Below are 23,442 nucleotides of genomic sequence, written 5' to 3'. Positions count from 1 at the left end.
CACATAAATCATGCTTTTCGCTCGCGAGACACGTATGATCAGTGGGGATGACGATTCTTCCCAATATTATTGGCGTTCTTTGGCGAAATGTTCCCGGGGGTAGCCCCCGGGAGTGCAGTACTCTTTCTCTCTCTCTCTTTCTCTCAATGATATGCAGCTGACCAAATTTGCACTTAACAGAGGTCCAGTTGAGATGGAAATGCTTTTTTGAAACATAACACACTTTAAGGCAGGTTGGTGTTATGAATAAAAATCCTCTAGAACGTGCTTTAAGATGTCCGAAGGGAATAATATGACATTCTCTTCGCTTGCGTTTCCTCTGTGATTTTGTGTCCTGTCCGATTACATCGCGCCATTAAAGCAAATAATTTCAACCAAAGTTTTGCTCTTTGCTTTTGTGTTTTGTTCACTAAATGGACGCAAAACAACGAGGCATCAATTCCAACATATTCGTTTTTAACCAGAAGTTTAGACAGAAATCCCTCTTCTAGAGTAAACATTCAAATGATAAGGGGTTGTTAAATGTATGACGAACCTCATAAGTGACATCAATATGAAACTTTTATACATTTTCTGAGCCTTATTATTATAGGATCTAGGAACTATTTCTGTACAATATTCTACAATAATAATACAATAATTCTCCATTTGAAAACTGGACAACAATGCAATTTCGCATTTATAAACTAAACCAGTTTACTTTCGTAAACTGTTTTATCTTAGTGAAAGTAAGGAATAATCCAATAGTTTTTTTTGTTATTTTGAAAATATAAATTTGCGGATTCCTATGCAAATGTTTACAGGAGTGCACATTGTACAATGCTTTCTCTTTACATCCATTTTGGTTATACTTATAATCGCTAATAATCTCATTAAAAGTGGTATCTCCGCTAATGCAAGAGCCAATGCAGTTACTGTGAATACGTTCATCGAAAGAATGGTGCAGTGAAATTTTGAATTTTGTTTTGAAAACCAAAAAAAAATGGTTAATCAAACGGTCTTTAATAATCCCCATTTTCGTTGTATCAACTATCAAGTGACCTCAGAACACCCTCCAACCCTCTGCATCTGCGCGAGAGAACAACAGTGTTCGCACAACGCTCGCACAAAAACCAAGGCTCAAGCAAATCCACAAACTGCCTGCCCCGTGACCTCACGACGCGATTCGCACCGAAGATCTCTCACCGATTATGTGTCCTGTTTCTCTCCTCCCCTTCCTCCCTCCCGCCATCCACCCACCATTTGCCATTCCATTAAAATTCCATTTGCAACCCACATGGCTGCAGCGCGAGACCAGCGGAACAGCGAACTGCACCGGACGACACGAGGAGGACACTTTTTGGGGACCCGTTTCGGCTTTCGGGTGAACCGGGAATCCTTTCACCATTCTGGTCGGAGCCTCTCTGGGGGCCCCGAAAGAAGAAGAGGGGAAAAAAATAAGACTCCAAAAACAACGACAGAAAAAAAAGAGCGAAGCAGCACAAATTACATGTTCGAGCCGAGGGGAGCGCCCGAGCATTGTGTGTGTGTGAGAGCGAAATAATGATAATAATAAAAACCGATGCTCTCCACCAAACAAACCGCACACAACACAGCAACTAGCGACGCGCAGTTAAGCAGAAAAACGCACGAAAAGTAGGCGACGGGTCGACAACACGAAGCGACAGAAGAGAGGAGACCCCGGAGATGATGATGAGATTTTCGCGTACACTTTCGCATGCATTTCGCATTAATCTCTTCAGTCCCGGGCCCGGCCCCGGCGGCCATCACACACCGCTATGTGGCGATCGCAAACCATAAAAACATATGTTTTCGATTTTTTAAATGCTACATTTTGACCGATGATCCGCCGCCTGCTGCTGTTGTTGCTGCTGTACCGTAAGACCATCCAGACCAGACCAGTTTGTGTCTGTGTGTGTGTGTGTGGGTCTGGTGTGCATTGGTGCATGGGCGCATGGCCCTTAGCGTGCATATAACATGAATGAATTCATAATGTTGCGCCATTATTTGCGCCGCTTAGTCGCAGCTCGCCTAACGGTACTGCTGCTGCTACCACTTCTACACCAAACTCCCCGTCCCTTTTTCCTTTTTCGGTTCAGTTCGCACGCGGCCACAGATTACCGCGTCCTCTCCAGGGACCATTCGTCCTCCGGAGTTACCGTTCCGTTGTCTTTCGTCTTCGTTTAGCCCCTTTACTCTCTCTTCCTCTCTCTGTCTCATTCCATGCACTCCTTTTATGTGCATTGCATTGTCTTTCGCGCGATTTGCGGTGCATTAAATCCGGACAACGACAACAACAACGCATTCGCTGCCGCAGCATAAACGCAGTCCCTTCCCTCTCCCCCCGCATTCCCGATTTTACTCCCATTTTAAGCCCATCTTTGGATGATGGCTCCACATGTGGCGGGCGCGCGCTCGCTTGTCGGCTGCTGGCGGTGCGGTCGGTCGTGTTGCACCATATTTATCCTCCTCACCTTCCAGTCCCCACCCCCCTCCAGCCAGAGAGGGAGGGATTATTTATGTACATACATTAATATTTTCGCTGGCCCACATTCAGCAACATCTTTCTTAGCGGCTTCCCTTGGCATCAACCGAAAAGTCAAAGCCGGTCGGTTTTTGTTCGTCCTGCACCGGGTGGGGCAACCAAAACAAAACCAACCCCGTCCCCGTTCCGTCTTTTGACACATGTAGTACGGACACACATTTGCACGTGCTCACCACTACCACACAACAGCCCCTTCCTTCCTCCATCATCCTTATCGATGGACGATAATTATGATGATGGCTTTCTCCATGGCGCATCCGGCCTTCAGGGGTCTCTGCCTCCGACTGCCGCACGCCGCTTTTGGGTTTTCAGTTTTTTGTTTTTTTTGTGAAAAACCGTTATGATACCAGCCACCGACCAAACCACCGCCGCCGCTGCCGTCTTCTTAATCACATTATTATCATGCAGCGCCCTGTGCTGCCGGATCAGTCTCGAGTCGGACGGACATTCGCGTCATGACCTTTTACGGTGGCCCCTTCCCCTGCACCGTGGATAACGGATATTCGCATTTGCGAAGGGTTTGCAAAAGGACCCTTTGGGTGCCTCCGCTAATTTGTGTCATTCGTGTGTTCCCCGCGAGCGGCATCTTTTGCGACCCCTTTCTCCCTCCTTTGCACTTTGCAGCTGCTCATCGTCGCAGCCGGAGGGGGAGCAGGAGTGTCAGTTTGAGAAATGGAAGCTCATTTGTAGGGCACGCCAGGCTTTTCCACCTTTTTCCAGGATAGCGGTTCTTCTTGGGCCGCCCTACCACGGTTCGCGTGAAAAATGTCCGGGTTAACTGTCTGTACGTGCGTGTGTGTGTGTTTTGGCACGCCTTCCATCACACGATCGCGATTGATTGGATTTTAGTGGAACGATTTGCATTTCCGACACCCGATAATCGAAAGATTGTTAGTCACTTTCAGCACAATTTGCAGCTACATTAAGCAGTGTGTGTGAGCAATGCGTGCGATTAGCCTGTAATGGTTAGCACAAAACTGCTACTCACCAGCTTTTTGGCGTTTGTTAATGCACTTCATACTCTATTTGATCTACAATCTAGCTTCAACCTTCAGCACCAGTTAACTGTTGCTCAACAAACTTTTAAATGTGCAACTTACCGAAAGAAAAGCTCCACCGTTTATGGAAGTTCTGGAAGAAAACAGAAAAAGAAAAGAAAAGAAGAATGTCAGTCACACTAATCGAAAGAACAACAACCGATTAAACGGCACTGCAATGGCGAGCAACATAAATAGAAAGAAACTTGCTAAGAACGCTTTTCCCAGAAAAGAAAATCCCCTTTACTCCACCTTTCAGCTGCATCTCGCAAGCACAAAGCTCTCGCGCTGCACGTTGCGCCACCACGCTATGCTCTGTGTCGCCACCACCAAACATCCCTTAACTGCCCCTACCTCGCTTTGATCTGTTACCACGGATGTACCACGTTCGGTGTTGTATTTGAACATACAAACAACACGAAGCTACAGCTCACAGTTTTGCGAGAAACAATGCACTCCACACTGCATCGTACTCGTGCTCCGGGACATCAAAGGTCCTTTTGCCGGATGATGTGCACACCTGTCGAAGCTCGTGCACACAAACCCTGAAACCCCTGGTGTCGACTGGAGCCAATTGCAATGCAAATACAGCACCAGCCAGTGCGAGATTGTTGCTCGTTTTTCCCGTAATTGGGTTTCATTACAATGTGTTTCGTTATAAAGCGGTAGAGAAGTTGCAGTTTGATGAGCTGCTCGAACTACTACTAATCGAATCGAGAATCGATACTCGCGCATGATTACGCAAAGAATGGACACGCAGGATAACAATTATGCTCCGTTGCTGGCCGGGGGAGCTTAAACCGAACTCACGAACATTCTCTGATGAGGATGAAACCGTAAAATCGTTTTGACTTTTCCTGTGCCAATAAAAAGCTGTCAAATACAATGAAAACACCCACCCAGGGGGGGGGGAGTTTTCCGGGAATTGAGGGTTCGAGGACCGCCTCGAAACATGCGCGAAGGGAAGGCAAACATAATGCCAAACAAATTCAATTAAACCGAACGCTATCCGCCGTCCGTCGCTCCGATTTTGAACCTTCTCGGTTTTGTTCCTTTTTTTTGCGGGGGTGTGGGCGAAATTCATGCGTTGTGTTGCTTTTGCTTTGGCCACCAGGATACAGTACCAGGAAAATGGCGAAAAAAAGGAAGAGGAAATACCACCGTTTGCGTGACAACGATACACAGACCTTTGCGGACCGACGATTTGAAACCGGTCAGGTCAGAACCTACGGAGACCCGGACACATGTAATAATGTAGTGGTGAGGAAGTTCGAAAAAATGTGAAAAGTAAGTAAATCAAGTGTCAATCACGGACCCAGGACCAAAACCACGCACCGCGTCCTCCATACTTTTGTGCCGCTATTTCGTCCTATCTTTTTTTTCCGTTTTTGTTTCTCGAGTCCTTCCTCCTCTGTCACGATGATGACGTCTAGGGTGGAAAATTCAAATCGTTCGTCCACCGCCGGTGATCGATCGAACGGTTTTGACTGAACTTTGAAGCGCGAAGTTCGAATCGAAATCCATGGCTCCCGCCGTTGATCGATGACTCACGACGGTGCCACTCGATGTGTCGAGCGGGGAGATCGACACGGGCATGTCAGAGAAAGGGGGTCATCATCAGACGGTGGTTCTTCAATTAAATATTCTGCTGTGGTTTGAAATGCGCACTCGGGATAATACCGGATAATATCGGAACATCGGAACGCTATTTGAGCGGCGGATTCCACCGGAATGTCGGTTCCCGTGGCCACGAGGCTTGCATAAATATTTATCATTCCCACCCAATGGGCGGCAGTGCGGCAGACGGCAGTCACAAATCACCAGACTCTCGGGGGTAGGGGGGAAGGGGCTCCAGGAGCACCAGGAGCACTGTTGACCCAATTCCAGCCTTCATTCAAAAGTGGAGCGACCTCCGCTTCATCCAACCAGACCAGCACAGAAGGAGGAGAAGCGCAAGCGCGATAACCATCGCAGCCACGAAGCCACGAGGCATGGGAATCTGGATATAGATATATTTCAAATTCAAAATCGTTGCACAAAATTAATGCTTTCTATTAGGCCCAATCAAAGGCCGCCCAGCTGCTGTGGCCCCGCTGCGGAGCCGGCTTCCGCTGGCACATTGGCTGGCTGGCTGGCTGGCCTGTCAAAACCAGTTTGTACCGTTTTCGGCCATAATTCAATCACACAGCGCCTGCGACCGCGACTTGGAACCGGGAGGAATCGCCGAAGGAAAGGAACACCAATCGGAAAGATCGTTCAAATCCATGTCGCTAGCGAGCAAGTGTGTGTGTGTGTTGCGCGTGATCCAGCGCGACTGATTATCTATAATAAGCCTGTTCCTATTTGCGATCTCTCCCTGCGATGCGCCACCGTTGTGTTGTCGCCGCGGAATTGCCTACTCTCGGTCCTTGACTCTCATTAACCCGCGGTTGGCCAGCCTGCAATTCAAACAACAACCATCTCAACTCCGACATGCCGCACCGGCACGGCCTTTCGAGGGTGAAATCCCGGTGTCGCCCGGAATGGGCTGCCTCCGTTGGTTGGTGCAGCATTAGCATCAGCATCGGTGAGCATTAGCCGGGAGGTACCGATGGTATACCGATGAAGGCCCGCAGACCTTCCACTACATTATCCATGTCCAGTATTGCTGACCGAAGCCAACACGACACGACACGACACGACAGGTTGTTTGAGGCCAGAGAGAGAGAGAGCTCTTCTTGCGAGTGCGAGTCCCTGTTCAACCATACCTAGAAACCAGCAGCGAGCGGCCAGCTCGACTGGCATTCTCGTGTTTCGACGATCCTGCAAGGACCGGGAAAGCAAGCGAAAGGGGAACGAGGCAAGTGATATATGATCCGATGCTATGCTATATTGGGTGTGGTGATGACCACCACACAGCATATCACCACTTTGTATGGTTGCGCCATTTTGGAGTTCTCTTGTTGTGGCCGAGATTTATGGTCAGCACCGAGCAGCAGCAGAAGTCGAGGGCCAGTTCTCGGGGTACAATGTGAAGAGCAGTGTCCAGCAGCAGGGTCGAGGATGACAACGCGCTACAAGAAAGACAATTTGGCGACAGACGACATGCCGGGTGCTCCTCTGCGAGCGGGCCAAGGAGACGACTCCTTGCCCGAAGCCCAGCCACCTCAACACCCATGACACTCGTGATGTTTGATTTATGGTCAACGATTACGTTTTGATTTAAAACTATGCAAAAGTATGTTTTTTTTTTACCAGTAGCACAAGTACAAGCCGAGTTATCAAATGAAATCATACGTGAGATACGAAAAGGTACAAGTCCCCTAAAGGATCATTTCTTCATAATATCAGAGCTTACCAGAGTCAAACATCTGTCAGCAAATGTCTCAAATTTTATGCCATCGACGGCAGAACACAGGGAAAAGTGCACCGCAATTTGCTCGACAGATACCTACAGAAGCTTGCAGTAACCATGCAAACTACAACAACACGTGGACTCTGCCGCTCCTCGACAGCTCCTCGAGTTGCTCGAGATGATTGGCGAGCGGCAAAATGTAAATCCTTTACCTGTTCCGAGCTCATTCGAAAGCCGAGGAAGCTGCAGTGCAGAACGACCAAACCAATCTCGTAAGTGGCACGCACAACTCGAAACACACAAGCTCAAGGTCTCTGCGCCAAGTGCCTGTCGGCAAACAATGCTTGGTCGACGAGATGACCACTGGACTAGGTGGCTAGCTGGCTGGCTGGCTGCCTGGCAATACAATTTAATCGATAGTCCCTGCCTGGGGCAACCATGCTCCATTTGAATGGCACTAATGAAATGGTCCTTTCGTAGCTCCCGACAGTCGCCTCGAGAATCAATTGACCACATCAGATGGTCGAATCACCAAGTTGATCATCCCAACAGATGGATTGCATTTGCATTCTGACGATTAATTAACAAAGATCGGACTCCTATTCCTGTAGTAGCTGTACAGTTAGTACACAGTTCCCCTAGGTCACCGTAAGCAAAAGGGTTCCCCTCTTGAACATGATGCTAAGAATGAATATGCTCCCTAGGTCAAGGTTGCAGCCCTTCTTGTTAAGCGAACCATGATAAAAGAGAGTAAGTGAGTGAGTGAGTGAAGGTATAGTTACACAAGAGGTTTCTCTGCTTCTCACTTTCTTCACGGAGGCGTCTTTTCATTCCAAATGTTGTTCTGCTTCGACGAATCGTACTGCTCGTACAGCTATTAGCCGCTTCCAACTTTCCTACTCTGCATGCCGAGGCCAACACATCATTCACTAGCATTGCTGCTGCGTCCCTTTCATGTCAGCTAACGACGACGACGACGACGACGACGACGTAGAGCCACTTTGCGAGTGCTGGGCACGTGCGCGAGCATCAGCTCTTTTGTGGTCGCACTGAATGAAGTTGACTCCAGAGTTTCCTGGGACCCCGAGTGCTACAGAGCCGAGGCTTCCAATTAGCTGTAGTACCCAGCGATACGAACGAATCTGTCTTGTCGCATTCGTTGGTGGAAATTTAAAAACAGCGCGGATAATGAAAATGCTCTACTATAAATAATGTGCTCAGCAACATAATTATACCGACCATGAAGTTGGCCATTTTTACTACACATCTCTTATAAAAAGAGGTGCTGTAATGAACACCGGTTACGAGGATCAGACCCTAACGAACCATAAAATTTATCTTTCTGTCCCTGCTCCCTAATTCAGTGCTCAAGTGACACGAGTCGCTTGCCCTCCCATCATCAACTGAAGCGCCTGTGTGATGACTTCCGTCATCGTCCTCCCCACAAAACCGGGCAGCATGTCGAGCATGAGTTGTGAGTTATTTGCAAAACTCAATTACGCCAGCAATTTTGTTCTTTAATTTGACTGGAGACACAAATTAAATTCCATCCATCCATCGCCGCGCCATCGTACGCGAACGTGGTGGTGTTCACGTTCGCGTCGATCAAAGCATTAATGATGCATGGTGGATACACTACACGAAACTTGGGCCGCGTAAAGTTGTCTCGTGCTTTTTTGTGCAATTAAAATCAATTTCCATACCCCCGGACTCGGCGAGAGCAGAGAGTTGCAAAGCATTACATGCTGGCAATGGATGTTGTCGAAGGTTGAGGTCTCTTCTGTTTTCTCCCGGTGCCCTTTTTCGTACCGTAATAAACTGCTTCGAAACTGCGCCTTTAACGCAATGGTACGTACGTGTGATGCGCAGTGGATGGAACGGTATGGAGATATGGAGAATAGGCCAAGTGGCCTGGTGCTGGATGGTTTTGTGCCCGAAAGGCAACATCTTAACCTCTTTCTAGTGTTTTTCAAAGACCCCCCCTCCGTCCGCTTGTAGCACGTGCACCTTAACCTTAGGTGTACAGACACACACACACACACACACACGCGCGCATTCTCTCGCTCTCTCCTCTCGAGCGATGTTTGAATGTTGAATTATGCCAAATGGAAACCGATTTTGGGCAAGAGTTCACCATCGCATACGATGACAAGCCCACTCAACGCCCAACCGATTGCGTGACCAGCACGCACGGGGAACGGGTGATGAAGGGACAGTGGACAAAGGAAAAGAAAAAAAAACAGCATCCAGCGAAGGGCGAATCTCGTTGCGTTGTCTTTCTCACGTGATGTCGAATCGAAATTCCATCCGTTGGCACGTTTCGGTCCCACCTGCTGATGCGGCGCTCTCGAGACGAGTCGAGTCGAGGGACGGTGACCGGAAGTGTCGGATCTCTTCAGGTTCAGTGTCTTCTTCACGCAATCACCACCACCACCACTGCTGCTACGCTGACCGGATGTGAACCGGTTCTTCGTCTCGAACTCGAACCGATCGAACGATCGATTTGGATCGGAGCAAAAAAAAAAACGAAACGGCTACTGGTGTTTGGGGAAGCTCCAGCCCCGCCAAACGAGCACATGGCAATCATCAGAGTTTTTAAAGGAATTTCTTTGTTCCGCAGATGTGTGGTTGTGTGATTTGCATAACGATTAGATGGTCCCTGGATGTGTTTCTGCGTAAATCTGTTACGCTCTCTTTCTCTCTTTCTCTTTGACTTACTGAATCCAGCTCATCCAGGCAGCACTTTTATGCCAAATCGGACACAAAACTCAAACAAAAAAATACTCTCGCCCCCCTCCAAAGTTCCAGCAAAAACCACAAAAACACCCAATGTGCCTCAACCCGATTTTGCTCGTATTTGTACGTAAATTTGTTTCAAAACACATCCTTCTCCACATGCCAACCCTTTCATCAAACAGTCCTTATCCGTTCGCTGCTGCATGCACGATGATGCTGTAGCATAACAGACGGTAGGGCTTTAGCATGCTACATCCTTGCTGGCATAATAAATATGGTTTTTGATGCTGCTCCTCGAGCCAGAATTTGCCAATTCTAAAGCCTATTTGCTCTCATTCATATTCATGGCGCCTGATGAACGGGAAGCCACAGACTCGAGACTCAATGGCTAAAGCGATTCATTGTAGACGCCTATAGACGCCATGACACTGTTGAACTCGAATTCTAGAGAGAGAGAGAGCGTGCATACGAGTAGCATAAAAAAAAGGAAGCTCACTAAGCATTTTAACCACCACCTCGTGCTACTCCTTTTCCACGTGCCAAAAACGCAAATCGCAACTCCTTAGAAAGTTAGAGAAGCCACACGCCACACGAGCGCTCGTGAAGAGCTCTGTGCCCCCATTCATCGGTTCACCTTTCGGCATCGAGCTTCGCAGATCACGGGCCAAGTGAAGTAAAGGGCTTTGGAAACGTTTTTAAGTGCGTTTCCTTCCTTTATTTCAAACTCCACCCCGACTGTTTTGTTTGCTTTTTTGCTACATATTTTACTGATGCTCGGCTTCGGCTCTTCAGCAGCCGTCTGCCCTGCTGCTGCTGCTGCTGCTGGTGGTGGTTGATGATGGATTCTCAATCAGCGAGCGGTGCAAAACGTTACCCAACTCCACTCGAAACTCGTGGGATCCACTTGAACGGAAAGTATGCTCAAAGAGAGAGGGAAGCAACGCCGCCAAAGACTACACATGCCGGTTACGAATGATGGAACTGATCGCTGTTGACTGCTACTGGCTGGCTGCCTCGTTGCCAACGTTCTAGTCTCGGTACAGCGTTGTGCCGGGACTCTTGTAAATGAAATTAGAAAGCTAATCTTTCAAACAAATGCGCCCGGAGTCGCTCATTAATGTCGTGCCTTTTGATGAAGAATCTAGGGGGGGAGAAAAAAACGGAAACAAACTCTTGAAGTCCTGAGGAGGAAGGGCAGCGAGCAAGTGAATGCAAATTTACATTAATGCTATTCCTATCCGGAACTCGGCGTAGTGTGAAGGTCTTTGATGAGACGCGTAATTACGCACACGCAGAAAAATAGGAAACATTTACCACCGGGATTACGTACAGGCGGTACGTGTGTTTTGCTAATTACAGAGCGACGCACGGATTTGGCGAATATTTCGCGAAGCATAGGGCCCTATTGCGAGTGTCTTGTCTTGCAAACGAGACTGCCTTACTACTGCTGAAAAAACTTAGCAGTCTTGTTTAGCTTTTATGAATGAACTTGTGATTTTTTCCAGCCTGATTTCAAAACAAATACTAACACTACCAAATTAATCACCAACACCACCAAAAACCAACATCTTTCGGTCCAATGGCAACTACGACCAAGCCGAAAAAATATACCATTTTCAGTCTCGTTTTCAAGACTCAGAGTCTGGTGCCAAAACCTACCAGACTCTGAGTCTTGAAAACGAGACTGAAAGTCGCGTTGCCATTGCACCGAAGGATGTTGGTTTTTAGTGGTGTTGGTGATTAATTTGGTAGTGTTAGTATTTGTTTTGAAATCAGGCTGGAAAAAATCACAAGTTCATTCATAAGAACTAAACAAGACTGCTAAGTTTTTTCAGCAGTAGTAAAGCAGTCTCGTTTGCAAGACAAGACACTCGCAATAGGGCCCATAATGTTTGATTTTTTGGCAAGCAATCAACGGAAACCATGCTTCGGTTTAGGTTTTGCGTAACTGTTGCGTTGGATAACCAACATTCAATCGAACATCTCCATTCCCGTGGCGACAAATGCTCTGTCTGTTATGGAGCGTGAAAGGCTGGCTCTCAATCAACTTGCCGTGCGTGAATCATCGAGCGCACGCAGCGTGAAAGAAGATCCTTCAAAAAATGATGTCAGCGAGCGATGATGTCAGGCACGGAGGGAGTTTTTGGGTAAAGTGTTTCCTTCCCCCCTGGCAACACCTTCAAAGGTGATCGAAGAATCGAAAAAAAAAATGCAACACCGAGCCATTAAAACGAGCTTGTATTTGGTGAGTAGGAACATTTAAAAAAAAAACACAAAACGCCTTTCCCTGATACTAAACCCATCCGAAGGAATGTGTCATCCGATGTCGAATAATAATGAGATGGTCTTTAAAAGGCAAACACATTAATAGCACTGCCGAAGAGAATGCCGAAGCCTCTTCTGTTCATTAGTCTACTTTACAGCCTTTGCGCAACGGCACGAAGATTTCCATATTTTCTCTTCTCCATCATCACGGTACAAAACAAAGGACCTCCCGAGCTTTCCTTTCATAAGCATACCACCATTCACGCGCCAGAACCACATTGCATCATCCGGGTACCGGGACCGGGACCGCTGCGCTGGTCGCCAAGCAGCGAAAAGCAAATATTAGCCCCGAAGGTAATTTCTGGTCGCGGCTGATTGCAAATCCCTACTTGCGGACCGAACCCAAAACAATACCACCAACCAACCACCGCTGGCTGACTGCTTGGTTCGCGGTCCGTGGATGCTGCCCGTGGAATAGAACCAACCCACCGTCGCTGGCAAGCCGCTGTCTGTGTCCGGACCCCTCCTCCCTTTCCGAACAATAGCACCGGGATTTCAAATGATCTTCGCGTCGCGTAGTTTGCGGAGGAGGCAGGAAACAGAGAGAGGGAGAGAGAGAGAAAAAATAACGAAACTTTTGTTCCCCTGAGAAGGGAAAATAAAAGATTTTCATTTTACCCTGTCACTGTGCCACAGTTTTTCCTCCCCCCGCTCCTCGCTTTGCAGAAGGGGATGCTGCCATCGTGCCACCATAAATGTCGAGGAAGGCGAGGCTACTGCTCCCTCCAGACCGACCGACCGAGTGAGCAACAACAGAAACCGAAGGCAGGTGTTCCTTTTACATATGAGCCACCTCCCATTGCAACTAATTAAACTTCCAGAAGATGCATCTCGCAGCGACACGACACGATAGACAGACAGAAAAGGGGGAAACCAGAACTAGCAGAGAGAAGCCAATAGTCCCCCCCCCCCCTTCAAGCCCCTCCCTGTACTGGTTCCATGTTCCATCGTCACGAGCACTACACTATGTGTCGAGGAGCGAGACGACTGTTGCAACCGAAATTGCATCCGCCTCGCCGACCAACCACCGCCGACACATCGTCACACCGACTCGGCACCGCTATTCACGGATTGTTTTAAACAGGTTCGCCCGGGGGCAACGGGACAGGAAGAGTTCAGGCTGGATGTTCACATTTCCAACAGGCCACCCTCAGCAGCAGTCAAACGAATGGAGCTTCACGGTACCAGCCGAAGCAACAGACTTCCCAACCGGTTCCCTGGAGGCCGCTCCGGCCTCGTCGCACACACACGCGCGCACACACACACAGTCACACTGCGCGCTCACTACACATCCAAGTAAATATTTCGCTTTCCAACAGTTTATGCATCATTTCGTACGACAAACAGTAATTACTGCGGGAACAGAAGAGTTGGAATAGCAGCAGAAGCAGCATTGGCATCGGCCACATCGACTGCCAGAGAGAGAGACACACACATACACACACAGTCAGGCACACAGCGAATCCCGGGGAGGTCCACCGTCTCTGTGCCCGAGAACCACGAGCGTCTAGCAAAACCGGAAACTCATTCCAACTTTATTTCGATTTATGACGGCAACCTGAGACTTCTACCTTCCTCCCCCAACCTTCCTCCGCGTGAAGGTGCTGATTGTAAATAGGGAAAATTAGAATCGATCGACGATGGAGGAGAAGCAGATATTTTGGGGGACGTTCGCCAAAGGATAGCGAAATAATCAAGTTTACCCGATGATCGTGGCACAGGTCGATGGTGTCACAGGTGAGTGTGTGTGTGTCTGTGTGTGTGTGTGTGCACCGATGGAGCAAGATGTTTAAATTGAAGCAAACAGACGGAGGCCATGTTGCTGCTGCCTGGCAACAAGCGTGCTGCTGTTTGATTTTAAAACAAGAACCCTGGAGGGTTTGACATCAATGTAAGCGGCAAAACAAAGCGTCTGGTGGGGAAGTATTTTCGGTTTTACATACATTGAAAGCAATAGGACATTGTACTAGTTGCACATTCAGTTTCTTGCAATTGATTAATGTCTTTAAAGCTGGTAACGCATATGTATAGAAGTTAATGTTTATGGATAGTTGAAGAAGTCATCTTAAGATTACATACCCTTGAATGACTAAAAGAAGTAAAAATGACTAGAATTCACTAGTTTGTTCAGCAGAGTCGTGTCGAATAAACATCAGCCAGATAAACAAAAGAAAAGACACAACAATTCTTCCACGGACCACGATCATCTGGTTATTGTATGAGGAATACGTCCCATATTATAAATATACCTATTGTTATCAAACCATTTTTGGCACACTTGGCATATAAAATTATATATTTACTGGCAAAAAAAGGACAAAAAAACCAATAATGGTAGCTAAGATAAACCAACTTTTCGTTACTGAACCACTGATTCGTAGAAGAAAGCTCGAAAATGGAACCACCGTCCCGTGAAACGCTCTCTCCATCTTTTCCTCCTGCACAAGGTCCAACAGGGCCCTCAGTGCGATCAATGCAAACTCCGAAACTCTCGAAATGGCAAAAGTTCCCGAGCATCCTTCAATATTTACCGATGCTTTATGAGGTTTTCGAAACTAATTTCAACTGTGCCGCGGTGGACGATGCCGGTTCGATGGTTCGAATTCGTTCGCATCACCTGCGTAGAGCAAACGATACCATTCCATCGAAGAAGACAACGACGAATTGCTGCGACAAATGAGTAATTAGCAGGACCGTGGACCTTCATGGCTCTCGGTCTGAATTCTCTTTCCGCGAAAATCTTTCAATCCCGTATTTGCTCGATCTCTGATCGTAGAATGCACGATCAAAGAGAATATGGAGGGAAGGGGAGATGCATTATCTTCGCTGTTGATTAAAATCGATAACAGCGCATCGAGTGCAGCCGATGGAGATGAGTTGCAGGGAGTGGTTTATGGGCGCCAGCGCTGATTGAAACCGATTCACCGGCGTCGAGCGGCTTTATGGCAGCAAAGTATGATTAACGGACATCAAAACCAACGAAATGATGGCTTTTTTGATGATTTTTTTTAATGAAATACTATCTCATATCGTCGACCAGGTTGGAGGTCAAGCGAGCAAAACAGCGAATTGCATTTCTGTTGCTCCCCGACAAGCTGGTGAGAGGACGTAGCAACGCGAAACAAGTTACAAGGGGTAAGGTAAGTTCAAGGAGTACATCGTAGTAACCGGGATCCAAAATTGAATTATTTTCTATTGGGACTTGAAGCAAACCGCAAACCAGCAAATTAGTGCCCTTCAACCCGCTAATTAAAACTGTTATTTTGAAGCAGTTCAGAAAAGCAACCTTTTCCTGGATGCCTGGAACTCGCTCTTGACGCTGCGCCATTGGAAGGAGCATCGCTTGGAGAACCGGCCGCTTGTTTACTCCGGTAATGATCAAAGTCGGTTCGAGATCGAATTCCATCAAGCTTCATGTAGCAGCAGCAGCAACAGCGCTCGCCACTGACGCGCCATTCCACACATCACTCTTTCTTGACGCTGCCTACTATGGCCTTCACCGTCCCTGCAGCATATCATTCTCGAGTGCAGCTGCGATTGCACTTGCCAGTACCTGCGGTCAACCACAAACCACAGCCAGCCCAAGCCCGTCTGCCTAGCAACCAGCATCATATCAACTCTGCGGTCTGGGACTTTCAGCGGTTCCCTTTCAGAATGGTAATTACACGCACGTCGATTAAGGTAAACAATCCATAAAAACGAAAGTTTGTTAGTAGCAACACACACGCGCACACACACGGACACCCGTGGACAGTGTGGCTGTCTCGACGAAAAGATGCTAATGGTCGAAATGACTCGAGGAGGGGCTACGAGCTCGAGATTTGCTACGGAAATTAAGATACACACGGGAATCGAAGCTTAAAAACGTGCCCCCGGGCCACGTAAACCTAAAACCAGACCCCCGAAAAACCAGACCCAAATCCGTGATAACACCTGAAACAGAGGGGGGAAAGAGAACGAGAGCGAGAGAGAGAGAGGACAAGGGAAAGCCCCGAGGCAACCGAAAACAGTAGTAGCGTGCGAGCGGCACAACATCACAAGCGGTTTTCTTCGTCCTCATCGTCCACCAGTCATCGTCATCGTCATTATTATCGCGCGCGCACCCGGCATGCACCACTTTTCGGCGTTTCTATCAACGAACGGAACGGAAGTGCCCTCGCGCGGGCACACACACACACCTGTCGGAATGTGTTGCGCGCTGCCTGCCCCCCTCCCGAACCTTTTTCTTTCCTTCCATTCCATCTGCCGTTTTCGGTTTTTTTTGGAGTAAATCTGTTTCCCACTCCGCGAGAAGGAGAGATCCGAGACTCCGAAAGGTATTATCAGTGTGCGCGGCCATTTCGCCTCCCTCCCTCCCACCTCCCCACGCTCTGTTGATGCTCTCGGTTTCGCGGCTCACGTTTAAGGGAGGCCTTCGCGGCGCGGCGTGCTCGATGCGTGAATCGAGATCAAGATACGGGCCCTCGTCGATAAGCTTCCTGGCATACAACGCGATTAGCGGGCACAGGGGGAGGAGAGGCCCGTCTGTGAAATTGATTTTTCATCCGCGACTTCAAACCGACCTTCGCCGGGGAACCGAACCGGGCTTCAGTTTTTGTTTTTTTTTTTCTCCTGTTTGAAGCAACCTGCAGCTGGCCGGAAAACCGAGAGACTCCCTCTTGCAGCCGCCACGGAAGCATCTTCAGAAGTGGATCAACTGGTTGGTTAGCGGCGGTGTGTTTGCGCTACAGCGCTTTAATCCGGTTGGATGGAAATTTGGGTTTCGAGCAAACGGATTTCAATTCGTTTCTTCGCAGATTGCAGGGCGTAAATGAAGCGGCATCGAAGCATAGAAGTCCATGTTGAAGTGCCTCTGTTCCGTCGTGTGACGAATGATCGATCACTGAAGACGAACACCGTCAACCATTATTCGCACTCCGAGAAGGAGAAGACGAAGAAGAAGAAGGAGAAGGAAGATGAAGAGGAAACCGTTCTCTCAGTGACTTCTATGCACGGGAGCGATCGGCAGTCGTTCACTGCTTGAAATCTCGTTTCGTTTTTTTTTTTCAATTCCAACTCCACCTCGTCAAGGGCTCCCTTCTCCATTGCGTCCGTTCCAGAACCAGAACCGCCAGAGGACGCCAGGGGACGCCATGGGCCCGGGTCTCGCGTCTGGTGCGAAGGATCATGAAGAAAAATGAAGCAAATCTTTTAATAGCCACTTCAGTGGTCGGGCGGCAAAAACATTAAAGCCGGCTACCGCCAACCAATACCCACCTCCCCCGCGGGCCCGGGTTTCGGACTGATCGGATCTCGGATCGATGCTCGCACCGTCGTCATCGTCCCTCCCCCGGGGGATAGTAGTAGCCAGAGTCTGCTGGTCATCGTGATGCTGCTGCTGCTGTTGCTGCTGCCTCGAGCGCATTAATACGATTTATGAATGGGTAAGAAGGAAGGCAGAAAGCCAAAGAAAGAGAGAGAGAGAGGGAGAGAGAGAGAGAGGGAGAGAGAGAAAGGGCTTCCACATGGCGATGATGATGATGATGATGGAACATCCTTGCCAGATTACCATTTTCCAGTGCGAAGGCGACGGCGGAACTAGCATTCCTTCGCCAAAAACCCCGCGCTCACGCTCGGAGCTGATTTATGGTTTTATATGCATACGAGAAATGGTGCTGCAGAGAGGTTCGATTTTACCAACCTCGGAGTTTTCTGCAAAACCGAACCGAACACGCTTTCACGCTGTGCCGGCCACCGGGATAGAGCACCGAACGAACCGATGCGCACACCCCTGAAGAAGATCTGGCTTGCGTGGTGTGGTGATGCTGATCCTCTTATGACCGGCCTCCGGTCGATTGTAAAACTGAAGCAGCAAGCAGCAGCCTAATAGCATTTAGCGAGCTCATTTTTCTTCATCAGCCACAGCAGCATCATCATAGCGTGCGCCCCGTGGCTCGAAGATGCACCACTCCGCCTCCGTCGTGGGTGCAAGCACAGCACCACCAGCCACCGGAGCTAATGCACCCGTTGGTTGGTGCGCAACCGCAATGTGCCCGATCTGGGCACACACACACACACACACACACACACTTAAGCCGCTCTCGAAGAATGAAGAATCGTGAATGTCATATTTACGTGTCGAGTATCTCGACATCTGGCATCTCATACGAAAACCCGATTACCACGTTTGCCAGGCCACTGGCCACGTAATTAGTGATTCCTCTACCACAAAAAAAACGATGCGTCCCGATGCGTCTCGAGCTCAAACCGTGTATGCGGCCGCAAGACCCCAGAGCAAAAAGACCCCTAAGATGACTAAGCCACTCCCGGCGTGGCGTGGTCTCAAGGTTTGCAAGCCGCGCCGTCGCGACTGAGGACAGGCAGCAAGTCGAGCAAAGTTCGCGAGCAAAGGGCCCCGCGGTTGCGCCGTAAATTCAATTTCGCAACCGATAATTGCATTCGAACGGTGATGTGGAGCGACGACTCCCGCGACCGCGACCGCGCCGCGAGAGACAACATTCATCGTCGACGTCGCGACGTCGGCGATAGGGTCTGGGTCTCCCGTTTAAGGGAATCCTTGACGTGACATAATCGATTTGGCCAACCGGGGGCGGGTGCGGTGAAACTATGTTTTAACCCCCTTAATTACTTCACGACCGCGAACGCTAACCGCTCTCCCAATCCGCTCGCCATTATTGTTGGCGTGAATCGTGGAAAACCGTCAGCTAGGAACCGGGTAGGCATCGCTATTGCCTTGGTATCGAAGCGAGCAAACACAGAGAGTGCTTTGCGTTACGTAAATCAATTACAAACCGAACTCGGTGGAAGTGAATAGTAGTACATTGTTGTAGTAATTTTATGTAATTTAGATCACTTACCGCTGGTTTCTGGAAGTGTATCCCTCCTGTCTGCGGGGATTCTGCGCGTTCTGCGCCTTCTTCTGGTTCCTCCGTTCGTCTCACTTTGCTTTGCACAACCTCTCGATCAAGACAAAAAGAACAACGACAGCCTTCTGCGATGATTCTCGCTGCGAATTGTGCAACAACAACAACAACGAACACTGGGTGATACCGACTGCAGTGCACTGCATCACCTTCTCATCTCTGCATCAGCAGCAGCTGCAGCATCCACGACGAGATTGCACAACGATCGAGCGACAAAAAAAAACAACAACAACAAAAACAGAGGCTCTTCGGCGCGATGGTGTTTTCAGCGTCTCCCGGGGTGTATTTAAGAAGGTAGAAGGTAGGCCAACGACCGACCGATCGAGCGACCCACTCAAACGCACACAAACAAACGCACACACGCACGCACACTCGCGATGCTTAAGCCACTTGGTGCAGCGCGCGAGCAAAGGAAGAGGAACACCAGGGAGGGCGTGTTGGCCAGCGAAACACTAGGAAAACATCTCTGGAACTGCAGAGGGCTCACCACCGCAAAGCACCTCACAGCAAAACACACAAACAGCAGCCGCAGCACACTACGACGACGACGATGACGACAACGATGATGACGACGACGACGACAACACTAAACACACACGCGAACAGCAAACCACCCCATGGGAACCACCGTGTTGGACCGTGCGCGCAGATTCACCTTTCCATCGTCGCGCACTCTACTACTTGCGATCACTATAAACAGAGAGAGAGTGGGAGCGAGTGAGATGGAGGGTTTGATAAAGAGTGGAAAGAGGAGCACGATCAGAACGAGGGGAACGCCAGCGCAGCGCGGAGACCACCCCAATCGTGCGTCTTTGAAGAGCAAGAACCGCGGCGTGCCGGCTTCGGAAGGGATATCACAACGAATGCCGTTGCGAAATGGTTGTCGCACGCAACAACAATCCCCAGGCACACAACAACACACGCACACAGTAACTTGGCGAGAGGAAGAGGAACTGCCTGGATCCCTTGCCCTGCCCTGACCAGCTCTGTCAAGCGGAAGGTTATTTATGTACTGTGCCGCCACCGATCCGATACCGGTTCTCAACCTCTACCATTCTTCTGCTGCGTCGTCTTCGTCTTCGTCTTCGGCGCAGCATTTCGCGCTGGAACCCACTTCTCGAGCACACAGCACACGCAGCAACAGCACTACCACTACTACCAGCCTACTAGAATGCGAGCGAGAACGCAGTGGGAAGTATGTTTTCCTTTTTAATAGCCCACCGTTTTTCTCGTTATTTATTCCCTCATCCCCCTTCCCCTCTCTCCGGCTCTCTCTTTTTTCCGGAGGCGACACCCGTCGTCAAGCCAAGCGGCCAAGACGTGCACACAGTGATTGCCTGATTTTATCAACGCACCGGATCTGGGGGTCCGAACGTTGACAAGTCCCATCCCAGTCGTCAGCAATTGAAATAAAGCTGTCGATCCGGCATCCCCCCCTTTACAACGTGTGCAATGGTTGGTAATTTGTGACGCAAAGGGAAGGAATCACCGGTGGAGGCGTGGGGTCATCGAGGAGACTAATTTGCGCACAAAAGCGCGGAAAAAACGCACCGCTTCTGTGTGACCTCTTCTTGGTGCGCTGCGGTGGTACGATCGAGGAGGAGAGGACGTTTCAAATTACGCCCGAGATCTCTCGGTCGTCGCCATTCCTTTTTGGAGGGACACCCCATACCCCCCTTTCCCACCCTTTCATCGTGCCATGGCACTTTTAATTTGTAAAATATTTTTATTTCCCTTTTCTGGCCATTCCATCGCGTTCCATCTGTTGGTTTGGGTTGCAGCCGATCGATCCAACAATGCAGGGGGACATTAGGGGAACCACGGAATCCGTTCCGAGATATGTCCACCAAAGGCACACACGCACACACACACACATGCGCGCCGGCGCAGGTCCCGGAGAAATTCCGCCATTCCTGTGCACGATGTATCGCGCTTTCATCTCCGGACGACGACGACGACGACGACGATCACGATTCCAGAGATTATACTAAGGCGATTTTGCGTTCCCTTTTCGTGACACTATTTGTCACTCACTCGCATGCTGTTTCTTCTCTCCCCCTTTGCTCTCGTCTCTTGCCCTGTTGGGCTGGTCTGCCTCATGGCGAGTGAAATATTGAAATCGATATAAGCTGACCGAGCTTAACCAGGGAGCCTGCCAGGGGGAGTCACAGCTCCAAAACAGGTTCTTCTTCTTCTACTGACCGAGGTCTGTGACTGGTCTGCGAAAAGAGTCGTTTGCCGTTCGTGAATGATCGTCAATGGTCACCGGATTCTGATTCCACCATTCCAATTTCCTTTCTATAAAGTCTCACCAGCACACACACACACGCGTAGCGAGTCTGCTGGTTTTGTCTAATTAAAATGTTGATGAGTTATCCAGGCTATATCCACGTGGACTACGATCTCGTCCAAAGGTCTTTCCGTTCTAACCCACTGTATACTTTGATGCTGCGAGTCTCTCCACATTGCAACGCCATCTCACTCTCTCTCTCTCTTTCTCTTACTCCACGTCTCTTTCTCTCCCTTTGCATACTATAAGTAGAATGGCAAATTCGAACGTTGGCTTTCGGTTCGGTTCAACAAACCCCTCCACAAGGAACGGAAAGCCACACATCACGGCGGTCGATTGCAGACCCCGCACCATCTGAACGGGGAGAGGGGGGGGGGGGGTGGTATTGCCATTTTCTCCTCCTCCTGCGGTGACACCCCGGTCAGTTGCAGTTGACACATTCGAGGCGCTGGCTGGGCCGGTTGCCGGCAAATGAGCTTAAATGTGTCAGACGATAATGACATGCCGGAATGCCGACCGGCAGGACCGGCTACCCTTCTGACCTTCGTTCGCTCGTTCGTTCGCTCGTTGCTGGAGCGCATTATGACACCGGGCGGTAAGGCCTGGTGTGGTGGGGAGGGAAACAACATGAGACCAGCGCGCGCGCGTAGACAGGAAGTCTACGGTGGCGTGCATCCCGGAGTCCCGACCAAAGCGATCCAAGGAGGCGTGTGTTGTGGTGATGGCGTTCCAGGCGTGTTGCATTAGCATGCACCACCACACTAATTAGATTAATCTAGCGTGAAGGGGTGCGGTGTGTGGGGGAGAGAACGGTCTCCTGGATCACCACCACGCACCAGATGGCCGAACGAACGAACGAACAAACGAACGAACGAACCTAGAACGCCCCGAAAGAATTCAAAACAGACACGAGGGCGCTGAGAACCTCCACAAACACGCACACACTAGTTCGCTCGCTCGCTGGCACGTTCGTGTGCGTGAGTCACAAACACCTGATCCCGGGTGTGCGGTTGGAATTCGGGAATTTTCTAATTAATCGCTTGCAACCGAAACCACAATCATCGATTCCGAGCGTTGTGCGGATGCTGCGGTCTCTTTCAAAACAACAGAATCCGCGACACTGACAAGCGATGGTTAAACGCAGTGCCTACTGGAAGAAACAGAACGAAAAGCGAAGAACTTCTCCAGAACACACCTTCCAGCACAAGCCCCCGGGTTTATCACAGAATTCACACGATTTAACACAACTCTTTCGCTCTCTCACACACACACAGGCACAACAGCAACAACAACAACACTCGGTTCTTGCTTCAAAACGAGAGCAAGCAGCGCGCGCACAGATCCAGCTCTCGCTCGCACCCCGATACACGCCAGGTTTTGTGTCCACTCTGCGCCGATTCCCAAACCCGAATGTGGCCGCCACCATCTCGGATCGGGCGATCGAGCACCCCGACCGCACGAGAACTCGACGGCGGCAGCGTTGACCTACCCCGGACGCCGACGACGACGACGACGACGACGCCGCCGCCGTAGCAGCGCGAACGGGATGGCAAGCTTTGAAGCCCCGCGCGGCTCATAATCCCTCACCACCATTACCAACACACACAGACACAGCCACGGAGAGAGAGAGGACAGTGCATCAAGGAGGGTTGCTGTTGCAGCAGCAGCCACATGCTTGGGCTTTGCACACATGCGAGAGGACATACTTCATCTTAATCATCGACCGCCACACCACCAGGCCTACGGTCGTCGAGAGAAACCCTCGAGGACAGTGCAGAACGATTTTTCACCACATCGCCCCCCACCCCATGCCAGCGGGGAGAGACGAGACGGTGTGTATATGTTGCCGGGTGGTGGTACCCCGTTGACCACCCCCGGGCGGTCGCTGCTCTCCCGGTTCCCTGCTATCGCTATTGGAACACCGTTTTGCATCGTTGGCTGCTGGCAAGGTAACCGACGCACAGGGTGCCCCTGGGTTCGTCGTCTTGGTTACCCGCGCCAGGTTTACTGTTTGTTTAGCCAGAACACCATGGCAAATCATGATGGCGGCGTCTTGAACGTTTTGAAGTTTAATAAATTAAAAACATTATTTTAGTCATCAAAAACAAACTGCAACGAGAGTTTTTAATCCCACTCCGTGCTACAAACAGACTACGTGGGTACTCCTCTAGGGTGATTGCGCCCTTAATTCCCACGTTTCGGATGCTCTCGCTTTGCCCGGGTTCTTAAAAGCCCGCAAAACCCGCGGCACC

At 49.7% G+C, this 23,442-nt stretch overlaps 1 protein-coding gene across 2 annotated transcripts in view; it reads right to left on the bottom strand.

The window, feature by feature from the left end:
- LOC125958054 (EGFR adapter protein-like) overlaps positions 1–22,559 on the bottom strand; it is a 46,885-nt gene extending 24,326 nt beyond the window's left edge. Inside the window, exons 1-3 of one of the 2 annotated variants that reach the window (XM_049691168.1) lie at positions 22,386–22,559; positions 18,835–19,590; positions 3,646–3,676 (exon numbers count right to left, since the gene is read on the bottom strand). The gene's annotated coding sequence lies outside the window, so the exon portion shown is untranslated. The remainder of the gene's footprint in view (positions 1–3,645; positions 3,677–18,834; positions 19,591–22,385) is intronic. The other variant, XM_049691169.1, reaches the window with a different exon arrangement.
- Positions 22,560–23,442: the final 883 nt, after the last annotated feature.

This window comes from Anopheles darlingi, chromosome 3 (genome assembly GCF_943734745.1).
Source record: "Anopheles darlingi chromosome 3, idAnoDarlMG_H_01, whole genome shotgun sequence".
Taxonomy (NCBI): domain Eukaryota; kingdom Metazoa; phylum Arthropoda; class Insecta; order Diptera; family Culicidae; genus Anopheles; species Anopheles darlingi.
This window is presented reverse-complemented; position numbering and strand designations above follow the sequence as displayed.